The sequence below is a fragment of the Rhipicephalus microplus genome, chromosome 2, assembly GCF_043290135.1.
Source record: "Rhipicephalus microplus isolate Deutch F79 chromosome 2, USDA_Rmic, whole genome shotgun sequence".
In the NCBI taxonomy this organism is placed as follows: Eukaryota; Metazoa; Arthropoda; class Arachnida; order Ixodida; family Ixodidae; genus Rhipicephalus; species Rhipicephalus microplus.
The window spans coordinates 165,125,697-165,150,854 of NC_134701.1; the positions used below are offsets into that span (position 1 = coordinate 165,125,697).

A 25,158-nucleotide genomic window follows, 5' to 3' on the forward strand; every position below is an offset into this window, starting at 1 on the left:
CACATTTTGATATGCTTTGTTGTGCCACAGTTAAACTCGAGGATGGGTGTGATGTCGTTCAGGTTATTTTGATCAATCAATCAATAAATCAATCAATCAGTCAATCAATATAACTTTATTTTTCTATGAAAAGATTAGAAATACAAAGAATATTTGTACCGATAGCCTTAAGTGGCTAGTGAACGGTTCAATACAATGTGTATAGAGAATGTACAGGTCAGCAAAAAGAAAAACAAAATAACAATAAAGATTTATGTGAATATAGGCAATACACGTAAACATTTTCTCAAATCGAAACAGGCATACCCACAGGCTTACATATCTTGTTTGAATAAAAAAAAAAAGACTTCAATGCTTGATCGAAATTACGTGCAGTTTAATCTCAAGGGGAATCAGGTTCCATATTTTTGTTCCACTAACTTCGATCAGTCTTTCTCTATAAATGTTCTATCATATGGGTAAATTTAAATGACCAAAAGATGCATGTCGCGTATTGTATGTAGGAATTTCAAAATATCAGCAAGCAAAGGCGAATTTCTATTATTATGTTTTTTATTGAAACGGCAATTTGTAGTCACGCAACATCGTAAACGAGGAAAGGCGTTGCGATTGAAAAATGTTTCCTACTGGTTCACTTTGGTTAATGATTTTCAATGTAAGCTTTGTTAATGTGTGACGCATTGAAAATGGAGTAGATGGTGGATGATGTTGAAAAACCCCCCAATTACATTTGAAGGTATGAACATACACAGTAAAGTGTCTCACTTGGCGCCACTAGAGTCCAGGCACTTGCGGGCTGGCAGAGCCACCATGGCGACTTCGACATCTTCAAGTCGTCGTCGACCGGTGTGGCAGTCGCAGAGAGACAGCAGGTAAAGAAAAGTCAGTGACCCACAGCGCGGTAACTGCTAGGCGCCATTGATGGCAGCACCAAGATCCTCCCCAATGCCGGGCCAGGACTTTGAGACGCTGGCTGTCCCGATGACAGGAGCCTTGCGAACTCTACGCGTTGATGCGGCTTCGATCGACCACTGACCCATTCTGATGCTGATGACCTCAGATGTATGGCGCTCACCCACACAGGGGGATGGGCCAAGAACCGGGCGGCAGGATACTTAAATGAAATTAAATTGAAACAAAGTCAATCTGTAAAATTATACTTTGAGATAAAACTGCAAATAAACAAAAAATGGTTCCTGACAGACATCTCCTGTTCATGACGGACATGGATACGAATTATAAACTAAAGATACGAAACGATTAGGGTTCTCTAGCACGGTAATGATTTAGTTGCATTGATGTAGTCAAATACAGTGGTGAAAATATCCCTGTGGCCGTAACCAAATGAAGTACCGCCAAGTGATAAAAGTACTGGCATATTTCCTTGTATTCCTAACTTCTGTGATGGGGCTTCTAAAAATCTTTTCCTCTGATAAAAGTAACGACGACAGAATAAAAAAATTTTTTAATTGTTTCTATTTCATTGCGAAAAATGCACAGCGGTGACTCTTTGAGTCGAGCTTTGTTAAGGTAATAATTTAGTTGTAAAACTCTACGGCGCAATCTGGTATAAGTGACTTTTAACTGGCGAGATACACACCACTGTTTATTCTAGCATTACTTTATTCCTCGAAATCTTTAAATTTATCTAAACTACCTATTCGCCACGGCAAACAAGCATTTCGGAACCTTAGCGCTGTCACGTAAGCCGTGTCTGGAAAAACCTGGATGGTGGGCCCACTCAGAAATACTGCTGCTAAAGAGTCCGCCATTTTGTTCAAATCTAATCCGCCGTGGCCTGGTACCCATCGCCAATGCATTCTGCCCACGTTCCAAAACAGTCTCCTCCTGCACGAGCCCTTCTTTCTCGTCTTCCAGGGATCGACCACTGCGTCGTCTGCTCTCGCTGGGTCGTCATAACGTACTTTACAATAGGTTAGATTATCGGTTTCAGCGCGTTCCGACCAAAGTGAAGAATAACAACACGTTTGTGCTTAGATAAAGCTGCGCGTTACGAAATATCAGACGGCCACATTCATTCTACAGAATGTCCAGCCATCAAGTCGCAGTTTCGAGACGTAAGGCACCATATTGGCATAAACATGTTGCGTCGTTCACGGCCAGTTCTTTTTAGAGATATAATATTATCACCTAGAATTGTGTTGTTTGCATCAGACGCATGTGCGTACCTGCTGAGAGCATTTTTCGCCGGTGTGTAAAGCCCAATGCACAGGTTCGAAAGCCCATACAATATCGAGGCTTCCTATGTATTTTGAAAGCGCGTGCGCGAGAATAACACCATAGCTGTTGTGTTTGTTTATTTAAATGAAGCATTTCTTAGCAAACTTCGGCGACGTTGAACGTATCTATCTATCTATCTATCTATCTATCTATCTATCTATCTATCTATCTATCTATCTATCTATCTATCTATCTATCTATCTATCTATCTATCTATCTATCTATCTATCTATCTACCACAATTAGCATGGGAGGGTAAGACGGTTTGACGAATATGACGCGCTGGTCAAGACATGAATAATTTCATCATCTCGTCACGTACGTCGTCAAACGCTTCCCGCCAGACAGTGGCACATGCTCATAGGCGGGTATGTGCCACTGGTAAGCGGGTATGTGCCACAGGTGATTGACACTTAGTATCTACCCAGGAACAACGAGAACACACATGGGCAGTTGTAACGCGTGAGCGTTAAGCAATACCCGACAATGGTAGCGTAGACCCAACGAAGGCATGGAATAAATGTCAGTGTTGAGAAAAACCTCACATAGGCAGCGTTGACCCCCCGACGAAAGCAGATAATAGATTTCAGGGTCCAAGTAGAAATCGAACCGAACACTCTGCGTGGCAGTCAAGCATTCTATCACAGAGCTACGCCAGGTCTTCTACTTTTCAAGTAGACGCCAATCTTCGTGAAACGTCAATAGTGGTTGTAGTGCTGCCTACCCCATTTTATAAACTTTACATAAGTACTCTTTCATTGAGTCGTCACTTAGGGTTAACGTCAATTGTAGTGAACTGCTATGTGCTGAAATTGATTTAATTAGCAGTGTGAAGGGCCAGCATCTTCACGAGCATCAGCACTTCATATCAGCTTCTGGTGTTGCTAAAACACATTTCCAGCTGACATCGGTTTGCAAGTGGAATGCTAGTTATATAAACATCTGCAGCTCTTCAACATATGTCTGCGTGCAACATTTGTACATATAATTAGCGTCATTTCATTACGTGTTGCTCAATTTCAAAAACGAAACATGGTCACCTTTCCTCCGCGTGCTTTCCATAAAGTTAATTCCCAGATACGTAGGATCTGTCGAATTTTATGTGCACAGCTCACTCACTTTGTAGATTCGTTTCTTGATTTCTTCGCAATGATTTCGGGACCTTAACCCTACAATAGTAAGTTGAGCTTAATTGCCAAAACTTCGTGCAGCATCGTAGCAACAGCTCTGTAGCACACGCAAGCACCAGTTCCGATATTCAGCTCGTAAATTAACTTTGCTTCTTAAACATCACCAACCTTGCTTGTGGAAATGACATGCGAGACCAGAAATGGAATTGAGGAGAACGAAGTTTGATTATTACTTGGGCCACCTCACTCAGAGTGAAGTCGAAACAGTTTACAACGTTCATTTCGATATTTAGGCACTTGTTTCGCAAACTATTGCTATCAGTAATGCTCCCTCCTGAACTAAACATTACTGCTCGTGATGCGGTGATTTGTCGTACCAGCTGTTCAAGAAATTGTTCATCTATCTATCTATCTATCTATCTATCTATCTATCTATCTATCTATCTATCTATCTATCTATCTATCTATCTATCTATCTATCTATCTATCTATCTATCTATCTATCTATCTATCTATCTATCTATCTATCTATCTATCTATCTATCTATCTATCTATCTGTCTGTCTGTCTGTCTGTCTGTCTGTCTGTCTGTCTGTCTGTCTGTCTGTCTGTCTGTCTGTCTGTCTATCTATCTATCTATCTATCTATCTATCTATCTATCTATCTATCTATCTATCTATCTATCTATCTATCTATCTATCTATCTATCTATCTATCTATCTATCTATCTATCTATCTATCTATCTATCTATCTATCTATCTATCTATCTATTTATCTATTTATCTATGTATCTATCTATCTATCTATTTATCTATTTATCTATTTATTTATCTATCTATTTATCTATCTATCTATCTAATGTAATGTTTGGTGACAAGCTCTTCATTAGCAGAGATTTCACTAAGATGTAAAAACTGTGCGCAGTGATGCGCATTTGCTAGCGCAATATAAAACAATGCCACATGTACTGCTTAGCCTTCAACAGGTATTCCCCCGGGTAATTTTCCACAATGTTATAGCACCAGTGTGGTGATTGTCGCCGGTACCAGGGCTGCGTGTGACCAATGCATATAATTATCGCTTGTTTACGGATAAGAACCCTCTTTACGCGTGAGTGAGCAAAAGTGTATCTCTCCCCATCTATTTCCATCCACGGTAACTTGCTGCAAGATCGAAAGCGCCAGCATGTGTGTCACCGCCGCAGGAGATAGCACCATGTTTTCCACGCACCATAGCGTTTACAGATCCTTGTTGGCCTGCAGCACCTTGTCAATAATTGGCTTCCCGCCCAATTATGCTTTCATCGCAGAGCTCAGGGCTGGCGTGAAAGAACTGCGCTGTGTTTCCCTGCGCAACCAGTGGACTTAAACCGCGTGCAGTCTCCTCACCTCGACGGCTTTCGACCTACACAGCTCCCGCATTCTCATTGCACCATTGGGAGCAAGAACGCCCTAGTTCTGCCGAATGCCCGTTGCGGTGAACTTCACAGTCGGCAAACTCATTAAGAGTCTTCATCCTTGGCGCACCATGTCTCTTCCGCGGAGTGTTTGAGGGCGCCAGTATGATTAATAGGTATTCGATAAATGCGTGCTATGGAGGAAAAATTTCGCCACTATTGAAGGTATGCGAAAAACTTGGAGTGGCAATGCAACTGTGGTGCTTAGAGTGCATTGAGCGGAGCTGGTGGCCTTGCTCTTTTCTTTTCTCATCCTCATTTCCCTTTCCTGGTCATTTGATAAATTGTTGCACAAATATTATACTAGGCTTTGCCCTCCACTTCATCAAGATCACTCTAAAATATAAGGAGATGCTGTGCTTTATTTCTCTTCATTTTTCTCTATATTTTTTTCTGTTTTAACAAGAAATTGTTTTATGTAGGGGTCCACCATGCTTCACTGACGAATGTCATGGATATAATGCTGCAAAATTAAGCTAACAGCTTGCAATAAAACAGCGGAGAAGAATTTTTGTTGCTGGGCATCGAACCGACGACCTCTTGTTACACAGCGCGTGGTGCGAAACCACTCGACCATGGAGCGTTCGTTGTCAAGTTTGGTAAGGGCGAACTATTTTTTTTACACAATTTACCACTTTGGTCTTTAGAGTTCATCTATTTTAGCGCATTTTCGTCATAAGAGTTCAAAGCAGGTAACAACTATAAGGGCACCAACGGTCTTCGTGCCGAATCAAATGATTCACAAGTCATGTTGACTATACGAGGTGTTTTTCAAGAAAGTAGATGTTAACAAATACTGGACGTGCGAAAATGTAGAGCGAGCCTTTTGAAGAATACCTGAATGAAACAGGATATATATGCGCCTGCAGTGTGTATACCACCATCACTTGTTAGTTGTTTATCTATTCGAAGCAAAGCAGTATCACATCCTAAACTCACAAGAGACGAAGGTATGGAGTAGAGGTGATTCCAAAGCAACACATTCACTGTTTTATTGCACCACCTGTAACCAATGAAACATGACTAAACCTGCTCACACTGTAATGTGGCAGACACTAAGACACCGTCTACTGTGATTCAATGGCAGCAATCCAGCAGCAGCAACAAAAGCAGACACAAAACTCCTCAGTGAAGGGCGGGAGGCTGGAAACTCCAAGCCAGACCTGGTTAGCCAGCGCCAACTCGTCGCATGGGCCCGGCAGGCATTCCAGACCAGATTTTTCTTGAAATACGGGACCCTTCTACTTTCACTAACAGGCCAACTGATAAATCTTTTCTCTCACTCGTTCCTAAACGCATATTGAAGACAACAGACTGAACAAAGAACAATGCTTGTCTGTCAATATTTCTCATTTTTATATGCTCGTTTCTTATTTCCTCAGTTGAAAGTTCCACATACGTTTTTGTTGTGAATATTCTCAACTTAGTCCACTCTGTTAGCTTCACCCTTAACGTAGAAGCGAATGAAATAGAACTAGATACACCACTGCACATTGGTTTGACTCTAGCAGTAAAACAACAGAAGTTTTAAAGCGGCCCTGCAACACTTTTAAGCATGATCAGAAAACGCTGCTGATCGGTAGTACAGGCTCCCGGCAATACGCTAGCCAAATAATTAAGCGCAGCACACGGCCTATATTTCACAATAAATTATCAAAGTCCACTCAAAATTGCTTTCTCTTCTCTCGACAAATCAAAGAATATGCCCAAAGATCATACGTAGCAAGCCCACCTACAGCCATTGGCTGATTTGAACATGGCGCACTCGGTCGTTACAGAGATCGCCACGGGAGGCCGCTACTTGTCCACGCGTGCGCATGTGATCACACTGAGAAAGCGGCGCATTTGAAAAAAAAGAAGTGCTGAAGGTCACGAGGTGCACGTGACGTCTGTGGCCCTGCCATCCCTCCCTGCTTAGCTTCCAGCGCTTTCATCGCCACGAGAGAAGAGAGAATGCAATCGCAGCATGCGACGAACCTTCTGAACTCCACTCGCTGTGGACGGATTCAAGGCTTAAAACTTTTGCGGCGTTGAATTCGTGAGAAAATATTCCCGTCCACTGAATTCATTCCATGGTTACTTGAAAAGGTCTTTCAGGGCCCCTCGTAAATTATACTATGCCCTGTATAAATAATACGATTCCTGGTTTTTTATACTCGGGCTAACACTGCGACAGAAATGACGACGAAAAGAAGGACAACATGCCACAGAAACCGCTAAATGCATCATTTCGTTTTTTCTCTGTTGACATTTTTTGTGCTATGCCAACATTTTTTCTACAAAAGGTGAGCTCACACACCTTTATAATGTATCAAGTAAATTCAATATTTGCAATATTTTCTGTACTGGCAGTAATCTTTCCACACTGGAAGTAGAACGTCTAGTAAAACTTGTAACACTATCCGAAACAAAATGAGTACTAAGTCTCCTTAGCTTTGACCTTGGGTAAAAGCTGCTTTAGATCATAACACAGAGAAGCGACATTGTTACCTGTTCAATAGTGACAACTTAAGGCTTACTATGCATATGTTAATACCCGGACTTCACAATGGCTGCAGAGTAATTCATTCGATGGTGTCACTACTATCCTTGCATCCAAGTATCTTTTTTTCGTCTACACCGAGAGTTGTAGAAAACATGCCATGAGACCAAAAATCAACTTTCTTGCTTATTTGAACAAAGGAATACCTAGATGTCATTTAAGTATGCACGGAACCTTAGCTGCTCGACCAGGCGCTGTATATCATTTTTTTCTGCCGCTGTTTCGTTCAGGAAAATCCGTGAAAGAAAAGAAAGTATTTTTCAGTTTATCAATTTATTTCGATTTGTAGTCAGATATGTTGTTTCATGCTGCATTTTACGCTTTTCTCTTACACACCTCAGTCTAGAATGGGTGTGCCAGCGTATTTTGTTTGAAGTTTCTGGTAACGCAACATCGAAGTTTGAATGAATGCTTCATAAACATTGTGGTATGTGTTTCTTGTAGACTCTTTTAATTTTGTGTTATTAGGGGCAACAATTTTGCTCGGGATTGCTTATGTTGTATACAGGCGTTTTCTTTTACTATATCTGCCTCAGCTATTGTGGGGCCTGCGTGAAAAATGAAAATGAAAAAATGAAAATCATCCAACAGTGTCCTTACAAGGAAGCTCTTCACGCCAAGTGCATGAACTATAGCGTAAATTAGTTTTTGCATGCTTCGCTTGTCTAATTCCATATCGTCGTGTCTAATAGGGCGACTCTTTCCACCATCACCGACTGCTCGTAGAAGTCTTTTCAATTTATACACATCTACCTATGCATCATTTTAAATCGATATGAATGTCATTTTCAAGCAAGGAAGTGAGCGAACAGAATCTGAACAAGAGGGCAAAGGCTGGCAAAAAAGACGCAAAGCTTACTTCTTCGTAACTGAACTGTTCCTAGCATTTCATGAGGAATGTGGCAAGGTTTACACTATTAGGATAGCGTTCCTCTTCTTTCCGTATCCAGGTTCAGTGGTGTGAGGGTCTCTAAGTGCGTCCAGCGTGGTTTGTGCAACGTGAACCAACGTAGAAAAGAAAGGATCTGTGTTAAGGTGACCGCTGACCCCCGAATGAATACATACGAGACGCGATCTAAGCAAACTACGTGATGTGTATACGTAAATCCACACATTGTGGCTATTGGAATTTCAATATTCTGCACTTGAATGCTACACTTAGATGTCAAAACAGACATGCCTATTACAGCCGTTCTGTTTTGCGTATAGACCATCTTTCTGTTGTTTTGTTATTTTTTGGTTTTTAATGCGTTATTTTTTGTTTTATTATGCCTGCGAAATATAGATTGCTTGGACGACTGGAACTTGTCTCGTTGTCGCCACTGCCTCTGAGTGTGTGTCAAATATACGTCAGTAGAGCGGCCTTTCAAGTCTTCATGTCTATGACACAAAAGCCGTGTGGAGAGGGCCAGTGACTTTCTTGCTTGGCGCTGGATCATGATAGCCAGCGATCGTGGAAGTTTCTGATGGTTTTCGAGATTCGTGCGAGATAAGATATTGCTTCTATGCACAAAGCTAGCCTCATTATCGCGAGTTCTGCTCAATCAGGGTCACTCTACTCACAGGACCAGGCGAGACTGCGTCGACAATCTCCTACTCGCCCTCTTGCTCCATAGGCAAATGATGTCGTCGTCGCATGATTTGTCTCCCAAGGCGCCAGTGTACAGCCGTGTCCTCGGTGTCACTGGGTGGGTTTCATTTTTCTTTCGTGGTGGTCGGTCAAGATGACTGCTGGCCAGGAGGTCCTCTGTAATGCCCTTCATTGATGGCCGCAAAACTGGGAGCTGAGGCGCCAGGAAAATCTGAATGTTTCATCGAAAAGCTCAGAGAGCACCAAGAATTTTTTAAATGCGAAGAACTTCTTAGCGAGCACCGGTGACTTTGAGCGTATCCATCTATCTATCTATCTAGCCGCCTATGACTTCTAGCTCTCCTGGCCGTTCAGATAATGGTATCGACACCAAATTTGGTATGACGTAACATGACTCTACGAAGCATAACATGAAAATCATGACATGTATGTCATGAATGTCATGATTTACATGTCATGGTCTTGCAGCTCTAACGGTGGTTTCGTTCACATGGTTTGTTGCAAACCAGGTATGGTAAGGTTTGATTGCAAGGCGAATACAAGTGACAAACACTAACAGGAAAAGTATGACATGCGTGTCATGTAACATGACTACATGCCACGCTCATGATGCACTGGTGGGCATTTCGCTGGCTTCACTTATACCAAATTTGGTATTGCGGGACAAGAATGGATGACGAAGGTAAGATACTGCTGCAAACATGATAAACATGAGATGCGTGTCATATACTACATGCTATGCTCATGATGCGCTCACGGCCATTTTGCTAGCTTCACATGTACCAAACTCGGCATTACGTGACGCGAATGAACGACATAGGTAATTTACACATTCAAACATAATAATCACTGCATGCGTGTCATGAAACAACATGACTTCATGACGCCAATGGATGACGAAGGTATATGACTTGTGCAAACACGATAATCATGAGATGCGTGCCATGTGAGAACATGATTACATGGCACAGTGAAGGCACGAAAACATTTCGACGTGACGCGGTGCGCATGCTCGCCGGGGTTCATTTCGTAGCGTCACGCCGGCGTTTCCACGCCAGGCGCAGGTCCTGCCATATAATCAAAGGCGCGTGCCGCGCTGCGTTGCTTTGACGCATGCCCGTTTCAGCGCATCCGCCGTCCCTCCGTCATGAAAAAAGGGGGCGAAGCGTTGTCTGCGTGAACGTATCGGTGCCATATGCAGCATGTCACATTTCGCGCCCGTTGTTGTCGGGCCGCGCCGACAGACGCTGGTCTCGCCTGACGCCAGATTATAGAGTACTGGCGTTTTGCTAACGTAGCGGCGCTCTGCCCAGCTTGCGCGCGCGTCAACGCTACAATGGAGTATATTGAGCCCTTCGTGATGCGCTCGCGGCCGTTTTGCTAGCTCCACATATACTAAATTTGGTGTTACGTGACGTTAATAGATGATGATATATAATACTGGTGCAAACATTATAATCCGTTGATTCATATGCGGGGTATAACGTCCCAAAATCACCATATGAATATGAGAGACGCCGTAGTGGAGGACTCCGGAAATTTCGACCACCTGTGGTTCTTTAACGTGCACCCAAATCTGAGCACACGGGCCTACAACATTTCCGCCTCCATCGGAAATGCAGCCGCCGCAGCCAGGATAAAATATTATAATCCAAATATGCGTGTCATGTAAGAACATGACAAAGTACCTCGCTCATAGCGTGCTCGCGGCCGTTTCGCTAGCTCCACATGTACTAAATTTGGCATCACGTCACGTGAACAGATGACGAAGGTAAACTACACATCTAAACATGATAATCATGACACGCAAGGCATGTGCGGCATTATTTACTCCCACCTCGTAACGTTCTGCTCATTTTAAAGTGACATATCAACCTTTCTCATAGGTGCTTCACATATCATCGATTACCACTGTACGTGCGATCCACCAATTTTTTTAAATGACAATCGCACAAGTATCAAAGCTGAACCATGAGCAATATTGGTGGGCGCTGCGGATGGGTTCGGCCGTTTGGATCATCGTTTGGCCACTTAGGTACCGTGTAGGGTACGGGCGTACAAACAGACAGATGTACAAACAGACAGATAGTTAGACAGACAGAGCAAAATGTTTATGTCGAAGGTCTCCAAGAAAGACTATCGTCTTTAAAAAGGTCAGCTCGCTCCCGCCGCAGTTTTTCTCGCCGCGGGCTTCGAAGTCCATGGCAGCATATTCACGGGGTGAATGATGGAGAGTGGGGCGAAGTACACGTCCGTCGATTTGTTCTTGCTTCCATCCATTCATGCGTCTGTCTGTGTGACCGTCCGTGTGTCCACCCGCCTGTCTGTGCGTGCATCTGTTCGTGCGTCCGCACGCCCATCCATGCGTCCATCCCTTCGTTCGTCCATGCTTTTATCCGTCCGTGCAGCCATCCGTGAGTCCATCCCTGCATCTGTCTGTGTGTCCGTTCGTCCATCTAGTCAACACTCCAAGTACCATCAGCTCGCATCTTTTCATCATATCTTCCGCATATAGAAGCACCGCCATCAGCGGTCATTCCAAGGACTGAACGACAGGTGGCACACGCACACTTTCTTACGGCTTGCGTTTTGGGTCTACTTCCCACCTTTAACCACCGCGAGTTCATGACATATGCTAGTTCACTGTATTCATGGCACTGCGGCCCAACGCTCGCAAAACCTTTCTAAAACCAAGGAGAATACGCCCAGCGAGTATTACGTAGCAACCCTTTCTTGTCAGATAGTGCCCAATGTACGTGCCGATGGCTGCTGAGGGGGAATGAGAGACAGGAGAATTCGGCTTTTAGTTAACGCGCACGCTGCAAATTTTTTATTGTTCAACAACGCACAGGAGAAATCTCCCACCGGCACCACCTTGCAGGTCAAATCGTAAGACATGTTATGTACTACGACAAGGGACGAACGGGTGCTGCTTTGAGAAGCTTCGCCCCTAAAAAGAAAAAAACATTATTCTTTTAACGCTCGAACCTCACGTGCGAAACGCTGTTATGGGCATTACGGCATTCGCATTTCCTCACGATTCCCTTCATGGAAATGGGGGCGTTCTTGGGCAATCCAAGCCATCTGTCTTTGTGACCGCACAAACACCACCTGCACACCCGCTTCCTACGCTTTTGTCACATCTATTTCATGGGACAAACCACGTTTTGACTGATAAAACATGCCTGCATCAACGATGCACGTGGTGTGGCAGTTTTAAGGCATGCATTTGTAATATGATATAATGCCAACAGTTGAGTGAAAAAAGTCTACACGACTACAAAATCAAAACAACCACAAAGAGTGCGCCGTTTTTGCAGGCGCGAGTTATCAGTTGAAACGAACTTAGTTTTATGAAATACAACGAAAGTGCTCTGAGCGAGCGCAAATTTTGGGTTAAACAAGCACACCTTCCAACGTTGCCACCCGTGCTGAGCAAACCTACATGTTTGTAAAGCCGCGCATGCTCCTGCACGCGGCGTCACAACCTGCAACGGCCGCAAGGGGTCGCTCCACAGAGCAAGGCCGGCTGCTCACGCGCAGACGTGGCCGTAGCTGTACTCCTATATTACAGGCGTGACGTTGGGTTAACGACAATTGTGGATAGATTCTATTCGCAAAAGTTAACTTATGTAGCAGTGTCTAGGGCTACCATCCTCGCGAACACTAGCGCTTCATTAGAGCTTACCGCTTCTGATATTGCTAATATTTATGTCGGTCTTGGCATTGTTACGCAAGTGTAAAAAATGATTATATAAAACATGCGTGGCTGTTTAACGTACGTGTTTATAAAGTTGTAGATTTAGCGCCACTTCGTGACGTTTCACTCAATAAAATTTGCGACACAGTCAGCTTCGACGAGCATGCTTCGCACAGCCCAAGGTACGTGAAATCAGCCAAATATTTTCAACGGGGGCATGTGTTTTTAATGCGTAGGTGTGTTGACAACAAGGAGGACACGTGAGGATCGTATAAATACGTGAAGAATTGGGCGAGATAATTTTTGATGCATTATAATTACTCGTGTAGGCAGTCAACTGTGACTTCAGCGGTATAAAACTTGATTATTCAGGGTTTTCTCTTTTCGCCTATGTATTTACTTAGGTCAATACGCAGTATTACCGCCAGATATAATTAAATATGTAGGGAAAGTGTCAGAACCTTGAGTAGCTATTCATACGACCCAAATTTCACGTTTTGCTTGGTCAATTTTTCTTTTCCACAGTGTCATTCATACATAATGTTTCAGCGTACTGTAGATGAAAACATCCGCCTTCTGTCACTACGATGACGGGCTAACTTCGAAATTAAATGTGCAGTAATAATTGTAGAAGTCTAAAAGCCGCACTGAAAGTGAGAGCACTGAATCCGAAGGAGTCATTAGGGAGGAGTGTGTGGCTTAATTGCCAGTGCACTGCGAGATGTGCTGAAAAAAAAAACGTTTGTGCATAATTAAAGTGACCCGCCAAGTCCACTTGATGACGTCAGAGAAAGCAAGTCAAGCAAGTTTTTGGAAGTACTTGGGGCCAACTATAAGTCGTCCAATTTCCGCGAAAGAATGCACATTACGTAGTAAGCCCAGAAGAACAGAGGAGGGACAGAAGGGACAGCGCTGGAGTCGGTGTCTACTTACAGGAGTTTAGGCACAAAGAATGCCCTAGATTGACAGGGTAAGGGCTTTTCAGGAATGCTAATTTGGGTTCTTGAGAGGTTCTCGCGTTGATCAGACATAGACTCGTAGAGTACTGCTGTATTGCGCTGTCTCAGGAAGACGGAGACGGCGGTTAGATTTAGTGCACATCGCTCTGTGGAAGAACTGTTGTTTTAGCGAAACAGCTTGAAAAATATAAACGTTTTTATTTGAATAGTGAACGCGCAGATTGGTGACCTATGTCAGGCTCACCATATAAATGACAGCAAGATAATCGCTAACAGAATAAAATTTGAAAAGGCCTGGTGTAAGCGTTTTGTTGATTTGGGTTAGCTGGTGTTTCTTGAATGGAACTTTAGGCTGCAGTAGAAGCTGAGGACAATACCGCAAAAAGTGTCGAATAAATTCAGCTTGTTCTTGCTTTCTTATTACTATCCTCGTCTCATTGAGTTTCATCAAAATATCTGCAGGAATCAAGCCTGTCAGTCTATACACAGAACACATAGGTATATACAGATGAAACCTAATCACAATGAAATGCTTTTTAACTATCCGACATGCGAGCCTTAGTACGCGTATAGATTATTACAAAGTTAATCACTAGGGTGCGTTGATAAGAAATCATAGTAACTAAATTCGCTCAAGACAAGGAGAGATAAGCTTAAGACACACATGGCCCATAGGTTGGCAAAGGCACGCATGAATCACCTAAAGAAACTCACGCAGACTCAGGTAAAGCCATATATCTGAATCTGGGTGATACCGAGAAGAGATGTTAAGGCGGTAGCGTCAAAGAGCTCGTTTTTTAGAAATTCCTGCACCGGCTTTGGAGTCGGCGTAGTTGTTCTGAGCGAAAAGTCATCATCTCCTCTGTGAGCGAGAAATCGCGTAAAATTCACATAAAATAACTCACATAAAATATTCACATAAATAATTCACATAAAATATTCACTTTGGGTAACAACTGAAGCCAGGCAATCTAGGTGGCAAGCAGGTGTTCTTCAAAAAGCACCCTATTGCTTTAATCTGCTAGAAAAAAAACTATGTCAGTATTCTATAGTGGATGTACAATAATAATAAATAATAAAAATCTTTAGTTTGCGAGAGCACCCAAGCTAGGCCATCTGCGTGGCAAGCAGGCGTTATAACACTGAGCCTCGTTAAGCTTGAGACATGTTTCATAAATGTAACGTAGTAGAAGGTGTCTCCCTTACGTATGTAATATTGCGTGACAAAAGCATAAAGTTGCATCATGCATCAAAACTGGTGAGTTGAGCAGCGAGTGAGTGTTTTACAGGCTCGCCCATGAAAAAGCGATGAAAAATATTTAATCATCTGCTGCAAAAGCATCAACAGAATAAGAATTGATTGATGTTTGGGTTTAACGTCCCAAAACCACCATATGGTTATGGGAGACGCCGTAGTTGAGAACACCGAAACTTTTTACCAAACAGAGTAAGAAGCTGCGTAAATTCGCGTGTTGCCTCAGGAAGACGTAGTGGGCCTTTTCGTAATTATCGAAGAAATAATTACGGTGTAGTGGTCACTTCAGCAGTGGTCATTTTAGGATAATTTTAAGTGGCAATGCTGCGCGCACAGTCGTTCACTTCATTGTGGCACTCCTGAGTCAGGCACCGAGAAGCGGAACAAAGCTAGTGATTTAAAGGGCGATGCGCACGACATTTAATGACGCTATCACCTTGTGCTCTTGAAAGCGAAGCGGAAGCATCATATCAGTTTCATTTTTAGCGTGTTGAAGTCACTCCTTTAGTAGAAGTATTTAGGTGAGTTCGAGTTTTGATATAGCCCAGCTATGGGAAATTTTAGTATTAGTCCTACGGAGCACTTGGCAACAAATATATTTCTCAGATGTGTCTGTCTCAGCCCCACATAATTTGTCAACATCTGAGCTTATCTATACTCATGCTCGGCATTAATATCAGCCTTCATCATTATCAGCCCGACTACGCCCACTGCAAGACAAAGGCCTCTCCCACATTCTGCCAATATACCCGGCCTTGTGATTTCTGCTGCCACATTATGTCGGCAATGTTTTTAATCTCTTTCGGCTACGTAACTTTGTGTCTGCCCCTCACGCGTTTGCGTTATCTGGGAATGCAGTCAGTTACCCTTAATGAGCAGCGGTTAACCTGCCAATGCGCTTTGCGCCTGGCTCATGTTCATTTTTCTTCTTGATTTCAACTACAATATCCTTAGACCCAGTTTGTTACCTTACCCACTCTGCGCACAAATATCAACCTTACATAGAATCAAGTACACACTCCCGTCTACTTACACATATTTCACACACTGGCGTTCAAACGCTAGCGCAATGTTTATTGCTCGGACGCCTGAGTAAACGAGGAAAAGCCATGGGCCCCGTCCTACCTCGAAATTTCTTTCACCAAAAATTCTTCATCAAGATATATCGCGAGAGTAATCTCTTCAATAAGATGGTCCTTGATGGAGTGCTAGTACTGATAATTTTTACTTGAAGCTCCGAGGTTGAAAGCTACTAAGTAGAGGCTACCTAGGCGAAATACTAGTGTTAAGAATCATACACAGCATGGTCTAAGAAGCTAATTTTAGGCACCGGTGAGTAGTAGAGTCCGAGTGAGTGACATCGAGGTCAGTATGACTTCGCGCGAGTCCAGTTGAAAAAAAAATGGCAGCATATCCACGGAGTGAATGATAGAGAGTGGGGCGAAGCAGTCGTCCGTTCATTCGTTCTTGCTTCCGTTCATTCATGAGTCCGTCTGTGTGACCGTCCATGCGTCCATCCACCCGCCCGTGCGTGCGTCTGTTCGTGCATCCGTCGCTGCATCCGTCCCTGCGTCCATTCATGCGTCCATCCATGCATCTGTCTGTGTGTCCGTTCGTCCATCTATTCCACACTCTAAGTACCACCATCTCGCATCTTTTCATCTTATATTCCCCATATAGAAGCACCGCCATCCAGTGGACATCCCAAGAACTAAACCACAGGTGGCACACGCACACTTTCTCACGGCTTGCGCTTCGGGTCTACTTCCCACCTTTAACCACCTCGAGTTCATGTTATATACTAGTTCATTGTATTCATGGCACTGCGGCTCAACGCTCGCTAAACCTTTCTGAAACTAAAAAGGTTACACCCAGTGGGCATAACGTAGCAACCCTTTCTTCTCAGATAGTGCTCAATGTACATGCCAATGACTGCTAATGGGGAATGCGAGGCAGGAGCATTCGGCTTTTAGCAACGCGAACGCTGCAATTTTTTTTTATTGTTTAACAACGCACTGGAGAAATCTCCCACCGGCAGCACCTTGGAGGTCAAAATGTAACACTTGTTACATACTACTACTACTACTACGACTACGAAGGGCGAACGGGTGCCACTATAAAGAGCTTTGCCCCTTAAAAAGTCGAGTCTGAACACGCTTCAGAGGATCTAAACCAGCAACGGGATCTCGTTGCCAGAGATGTCGAAAGAGGCAGCGAAGGCGAGAGGGTCCCTGGAATATGCAGACCTTCCACTAATGGTAGTCGGGGGTCTAGCATTGCGATGCAATTTCTTGAAATATACGTTTACTCCTCCTCCTCCTCCTCTGAGTATGAGCGATAACTATAGCCACAACACATTTAACGAGTCAGTCTAAGAGATCTGCACATTTTGTTTTTGCCGAGCCTTGTGAATTATTCTGAAGCCTGCTCCTATTTCTTCCATTGTGCATCCTTTCTAGTCTTGGTCAATCTTGTGCAGATAAAAGAGCTGGCTAAGAGCACCCATAAACTTTTAACAAACTATGCTCTAAATTCAATTATTATTTGTCATCAGAAAGAAGCAGGAACAAGATTTACAATACTTTATTGAGCCGGTTGTTAAAATGGCTAGCAAAATGAAGTTCAGGCCTTCGTTTCACGTGCCTTGGAGCCCACACCCGCTCAGTGGCGGTTGCTTCAAATTCTCGCTGACAAACTAGACACTTGGCAAGAGTAAGTGATTTACCATGAAAAGTTGGAACTGGTACTTGCTTCGTGCATGTTTTGATTCAACATCTGTACGCACCACCGTTACTGCAATGAGCGCAGTTTGTAAGCTCCGCCGGAGACAGCACGTGTGGTGGTGGGTAGAACTCGTGGCGGTGCAGTAAACTCTTACTCCCGCGACTGCTACTTGTTAGCCTCATGGGCAACGTAGATTACAGCTACTGGTACTATTTGTTCACTTGTACTTTTTGGGACTGGTTCCGTTCATTGCGACATCACTTGTATGGACACTATCGACGGGTCTTTGCCGTGAACATTGCCGTCATGTTTTGTATAAAAACCAAATTGATAATATACTCACGCGGATCATATGTTGTACCCGCGGGTAAAAGAGTGCGAGCTGTGGCGATAAACTTGGCTGAAGCGGAGATAAAGAAAGCCTGGCCATCTGCGTTACACGCAGAGCGCTTGCGATAACACCATCCCGCATGCCAGTACGGCCATCGATCGCTACTCAAGATAGAAGTTATAAGGGTTATGATGGACCGTGAAGGGCAGGGGTCAGTGTCGCTCGGATGGAATACGGCGAACATTGAACTGAAGGGCTTGGTTGTGTCAACTGTTGTGCTCTCTATCTTAGCAGGCATCACAAGTGGCTCGTCTACCTTCTGCGAGCTATTTTTTCCACGCTAAGAGATTGTGCAAAAAGTGATGCTCTCCCTAGAGCAGCCGTATGCTCGTACACCACTATTCCATAATTTTTGAGATTTCATCCAAAAGTTAGCTTTCCGCCTTACATCGCATAATATTATAATTTGTTTCTTTCAAATTAATTGCTTTGTCCTTGCGGTGAAATTGATTTTTTTAGCACGGCGTAGTGTTTTGTACGAAGATACGTGTGTGATGTATGAAGCGTTGCAAGGAGAAACTAGCTGATGCGAGAAAGGTTCTGGATATGACTAGGCTGTACAGCATGTGTGCAGGAAGGTCTTCAATTGCTGTGTGTGGCTGTAAGCGAAATGGGCTGATTTCTCATAGACTTATTTCGGGTGTGGCAACGATGTACTCACTCTGGGAACTATCATTCTTCATAATTTTCCCAGGAATCTTTGTGCTTTAGGTGAAGAATGGGCATAATTATGAACTGGTTGGTTTATATTCGCAGTAAAACACTGTCAGCGAAAACCAGATACCAGACCAGGAGGCTAAGGAGCCCCTCGCGTATGAGGTGATCCTCCTGGTCCGGTCCCCTGTTTTCACTGGCGTTGTTTTACACGAGGATTGAAGGACTGATTAAGCCAATGGTAGATGAATAGGAAATAGGAAAAAAAAACGCTTACGGTTTCCACATGAAATAAACAAAAACGCATCAGTGGCGTATCAGAGGTGATCAATCGATTCACGGTCGAATAGGCACCATTTTCAGTGGGCATGAAACTGAATTCGTGGAGGCACAGTTTTAGCGATCGTTAACGTGATTTGCTCCCACTAATTATTTCCGTATGTAAGAGACGGTCAATTCGCGCATCGACAAAAGGCGAATAATACAATTATTAAAAGCACACTTCATTCTAGGTACATCGGACTGTGTAAACTGAATGGCAGAAGTTTAGGTGTGATAATAATGCGGGGATAGCCGGAGAAGTGAGGAGGGCAGTGGAGAGTGGTGCGCGGATAGCAATGGTTCATATACGCCACGTTCAAGCTATAGAGGGAGGTCGTTTAAGTGAAAGGGAAATGAAGAGTATGCCTCGGTGCGGTTCTGAACTAAATATGGATAACAAAAAGCAAAGACAATACTGAAAAAGTATATCTGCCCAAGACGAACTAACATGTTACAGAGAGAGAAACCATGGCACTTAATAAACTGCGACTTTGTGAGCGCGTAAGGGTTATTATTCTTTTAAAATCGCAATACACGTATTCTCGCGCAGTTCGGCAAAAGTCTGCGGAATTCAGGCCGCTTCATTAGGCAAGCTGAATAATGCTAATGCGGTTGTGCTCGCTCCTTGCGGGAAACGAGCACTGGAAGGGGGAAGTAGCACGCTCGTCGTTCGAGTTGATTAGGCACGTCTATCGTTTTGTCGTATCAGCAGTAACAAGCGCTTTTTCCAATGAAAAATTGCACGCTCAAAAAACTGGGAGACTCCGCGTACATTGGGAATCGCTGATATGCAAAGCACGAATCAAGACGGGTAAATTGTTACACTAAAATCAGCACAACGCTACCAGGCGGAGGTTAAGTAGGCCGTACATGACTTTCATATTATGATTATCATATTTGCACCCGGAATTCGTAGCCCCGCCACGGTGGTCTAGTGGCTAAAGTTGGCTGCTGATCCACAGGTCGGCTGCTCGAATTCCGGCTGCAGTGGCTGCATTTCCAATGGAGGCGGAAATGTTGTAGGCCCGTGTGCTCAGATTTGCGTGCACGTTAAAGAACCCCAGGTGGTCGAAGTTTCCGGAGCCCTCCACATGGCGTCTTTCATATTCATATGGTGGTTTTGGGACGTTAAACCCCACATATCAATCATCAAACCCAGAATTAGTAATCGTCGTTCATTTACGTCACGTAATATGAAATTTGTTACATGGGAAGCCAGAGAAACGGCCGCGAATGCGCTATGAGTGCAGAATGCAGCCATGTTCTAACATGACATGCATATCACGATTATTATGTTTGCACCAGTCATACACATTTGTCATTCACTCACGTCACGTCAAGTTTTGATACGTGGTGATCATGGAATGGCCGCAAGCGCACTGTGAGCGTAGCATGTAGTCACGTTTAACATGACACACATAACATGATTATCATGTTTCGACGTGTCCTTACCTTCGTCGTCTATTCACATCACATTACAACAAATTTAGTGTATGTGAAGCTAGCGAAATGGCCGTGAGCGCAATATGAGCACAGCATGTAGTCATGTCACGACACACATGTCATTATTATCATGTTTGCAGCAGTCATTACCTTTCAAAACCATTTACATCACGTAATGCTAAATTTGGTGTATGTGAAGCTAGCAAAACAACCGCATGCGCACCATGAGCGTAGCATGTAGTCTTGTTCTTACATGACATGCATGTCATGGTTATCATGTTTGCACTGGTGCTATACATTCATTTTCCATTCACGTCACGTAATACCAAATTTCGTGTATGCAAAGCTGGCGGAACTACCGCGAGTGCATCATGAGTGTGGCATGTGGTCATGTTCTTACATGACACGCATGTCATGATTAACATGTTCGCACCAGTCACATACCTTTTTCGCACATTCACGTCACGTAATACCAAATTTGGTATGTGTGAATCTAGTGAAACGGCCACGAGTGCAACATGTGCGTGGATGGAGGACATGTTCTGTTCTCATACCATACCATTTTTGCAATATGTCATGTGAAAGAAAACACCGCAAAAACAGCAAGACCTTGAAAAGTAAAGTATGACAATCATGACATAAATGTTATCATTTCCATGTTGTGAGTTAGTCAATTAAGCTCGTCATAGCGTCATGTTATTCCATACGAATTTTGGTATCGATACCGTAATCGAAACGGCCAGGAGAGCTAAAAGTCGTAGATAGATAGATAGATAGATAGATAGATAGATAGATAGATCGATATAGATAGATCGATATAGATAGATAGATAGATAGATAGGTAGATAGATAGATAGATAGATAGATAGATAGATAGATAGATAGATAGATAGATAGATAGATAGATAGATAGATAGATAGATAGATAGATAGATAGAAACACTCAATGTTGCCGAAGTTCGGCTACGAAATGCTTCGCATATAAAAGTCGAAATTTATTTGCGCCACATGTACTCAAACAAGTTAGGCCTCTCCAACGCCGTGCATTATTTTGAAGCCTGGGAGTCTTATAAGCGCGCGCACGAGAGACCACGCTCCGTGGAGGTGGCGCATCGTGGAGGCGATGACCTTCAAAGCACGCACAACGTGAGCACGACCTGCCATCTTGCCACTGATAACAAAAACGCGCTGAAGTTTCGAAGCTCTGAGGAATGTAAAACGGTGTATGGTGCATATAAATGGCTTGACGTTAGCATTCCAGACAACGCACGCTCCGTGACGTAGTGGCTAGCACCACGCGCTGGGAATCGAGAGGTTGTTTTCGATTTTGCGCGCAAATTGCTTGCGTTCTGGCCTTTTCTCTGGAATTTCTTGGCATATATTTTTCAACGTCACTTCCGTCACAAAAGTACGTCAGCATAGCCATGGCGGACCCCGGCATAAAACAGTTTTAAAAAGATTGTTATAATAGCCACTCATAATTGTTAAGATATATTAGGATTGTTACGATAACCCCTGAATATCGGTCCAGTTATGGTCGTTATAGCGTGTATAACTTCCTGAGATCCTGCCAGCCGGTTCCCATTATAAGATACACATGACGTTTTCTCTTTCACTTCCACACACTCTCAGCACATGTTTGCTTTGGATACGAATATTTCTGTTTTGTATGTCTCATCCCTATTATGCGAAAAATCTCATGTACCACAGACAGTTTTAAAGCTATTCAAAAACCAGGAATCGAACCTTGAGCAAGAATTGAACTTGCTCACGGCAAGTTATTTTTTCACACACTTTTCTTTTTTCTTATTTTACATTACATTGGTTCTAATGACTTCCCTTATATATTTCTTGGCATTATTGCCAGTTAGATCTCATTATTATTGTGTCAAAACACGGAAATACGAGCCCTTAGTTATACACTTCTCTCTCTTATATAAATAAATAAATAAATAAATAAATAAATAAATAACTATTTATATATATAAATATAAATAAATATATATATATATATATATATATATATATATATATATATATATATATATATATATATATATATATATATATATATATATATATATATATATATATCGTATGAAGGTAGCGTGGTTTGTAGAAGTAGATGAGGAATTGATTGATTTGTGGGGTTTAACGTCCCAAAACCACCATATGAATATGAGAGACGCTGTAGTGGAGGGCTCCGGAAATTTTGACCACCTGGGGTTCTTTAACGTGCACCTAAATCTGAGTACACGGAAGTAGATGAGGAAGAAGTCAGGATAGAATAAACATGGTATATGAGCCAGGCCACGTCGCCCATTCTTCATAGCGTCACACGAGTCGACAGGATGAAGACCTGGCGACCACTTCATCAACCAGCCACCATCTTCGAACGTCTCGGCAAGACGCAGTGACCGAACGTGCACCACGAAAGTACATCCCAACACTACACCAAGATCAGCATCATGACAGCACCATCAGACGACCTTGACATCCCCAAGTACGAAGATTTCAATCCTTCCTCGAAGATTTCCTTCCTCGAAAGATCCTTCCTCGAAAGATCGAAGATTTCGATCCTTCCTCTAAACAAAACTGTCAGATTAAACACTTCGCCCAACTGATACATTATCCTCAATGATACTTCTCTCAGAATTTATGCCCATTCTTTCCTTTTTATTATTGCTTTTCATGTTCATGCCACTTCATGACCATACATTTGAACTACTCTATTTTTATCTTAGCACTGTTTTCATATTTTTTTGCATTACTTTTTTGTAATGTTATACCTGCATGTTTATTTCATATTTGTTGTACATGATTGACTACCATTCCTGCTGCTTTGTCAACTTGTGAACGGGGTCAGGACCTCGTCAAGCTCTTGAGCTTTTAGTCCTGTACTCCGCCTTATCTAATAGAAATAAAATGATTGATTGATTGATTGATTGATTGATTGAAGTACACAGGATCAGTGGACGACGGACCCGTACAGGACTGGTTCAACCTTTTCGAGCTCCACGCCACCGCTGCATCCTGGTCGGAACGGGAGATGATCATAAACTTCACTGACTACATCTCAGGGGAGGAATTCAAGTTTTACCACACCCACATCTTCGAGAACGATGAATCTTGGCAAAAGATAAAAGAAGAAAGGATCATCTGGTTTCAAGACTATAATCAAGATTCGTTTACAACCAGCCATATCGATGCATTCAAATTCAGTAATCCCATTTACGCGCAGCCTTCACGCATTCGAGCACAGAGCAGAAGTTTACAATTCCCGTCAGGCGAAGTCAGTCATCTGCTCATAAAAGGACATTCGAGCCGTTTTCCTGCAAGGCCCAACCTTCCACCTGGTTTCGCTTCTGCACAAATATCGCCAACGGTATCCTCTTCCCTGCAAAACACAAATCAAGACAATATTCATGCACCCAATGTACTTGACTCTTCATCTTGCTTACGTAAACCATCATTTGGTTCTGTGCCAAGCAGCTCGTCTGGTGCTCGTCACTCTCATCGCACCCCTCAAGATATCGCCACATACGCAACAGACCACCTGAAATATCGGCCAAATAACTTTTAAAGCCACTGCCATTCCGAAAGCGGTTGTACTTCAGGAACGCTTGACTCAATTCTCCCGCAAAAAAACAAACACACGGAATCGGAACCACGTCAAGCCATGTTTGCGGTGATGTCATCCTCAGGAACCGGAACAACCGAAAGTCGAAGCAGTACAGAGTCACTATTGTATGCAAGTCTCGCCGATAAAAACGAAAATGTATCTACTGCTTTCCTTTACACAAATCATGCTTGCATTCCACTCGTAAATAATGCTGGTACTACCGACAGCGTCTCCTTATTCAACGACGGTGACCACCCGCAATTTTCTCAACACCATCACCAAATCAAGAAAAGACGACGACGAATGAAAACTTCAACGAAAGCACGCTCCCAACTTGAACGACTTAAAAAAATTGCCCGCAGCTTCCCTCGGGGGAACACTGAGGAGGATGCGGGCCATATAATTGGTTAACGGGGTGTTAAAGTGCGACTTACTTGGGTCGATGGCTAAATTGGTTAACGCGGTTGTGAAATGGGGTGTTAAATTGCGACTTACTTGGGTCGATGGCTAAATTGGTTAACGTGGTTGTAGGAGGGGGTGTTAAATGAGTGAACACGTACACACGTATGCGAAAGGGCGGCGCTGGTCGAAGGGACGTCGATCATTGTGTTTGTGGATTCGTTGGAATTCATTTCACCGTGACCTTGGACGTCGACGCGCCGTACAAACCAACCGACGAGCGGCAACTGAGCGAGCGAGCGCCGACCTTGAGTATATATACAGCACGACGGCGCATGCACTGTCAGCTGTTGAATGTTCTCGAAGCGCGACGCCACATGCGCGTCCACTGGAGAATCAGGAGAATTGTAGATGTCGAACGCGGTGTGTAGAGGAGGAAGGGTGCACAGATGGTGGAGGAGTGAAGCGCGCGCGGTGTGTAGAGGAGGAAGGGATGCACAGATGGTGGAAGAGTGGGTGACGGCGCGACGGCGCATGCGCGCGCGTCAGCTTTCGAATGTTCGAGAAGCGGTGCGGACGGCGCGGACGGCGCGGACGGCGCACTACAAGGCGCGAGTATAAGATGCTCCGCATCTAAAAATTAAGATCTTTGATCCAAGGGCCATTTCAAGAAAAAAGACGTTTCCGGATGAAGGAACATCGTCACAGACACTCTCTGCGCCAGCGGTT

The 25,158-nt window shown here is 43.5% G+C and overlaps 1 long non-coding RNA gene across 1 annotated transcript in view; it reads left to right on the forward strand.

The window, feature by feature from the left end:
• Positions 1–25,158, forward strand: part of LOC142786554 (uncharacterized) — a 119,429-nt gene that overhangs the window by 80,826 nt on the left and 13,445 nt on the right. The window lies entirely within an intron of this gene.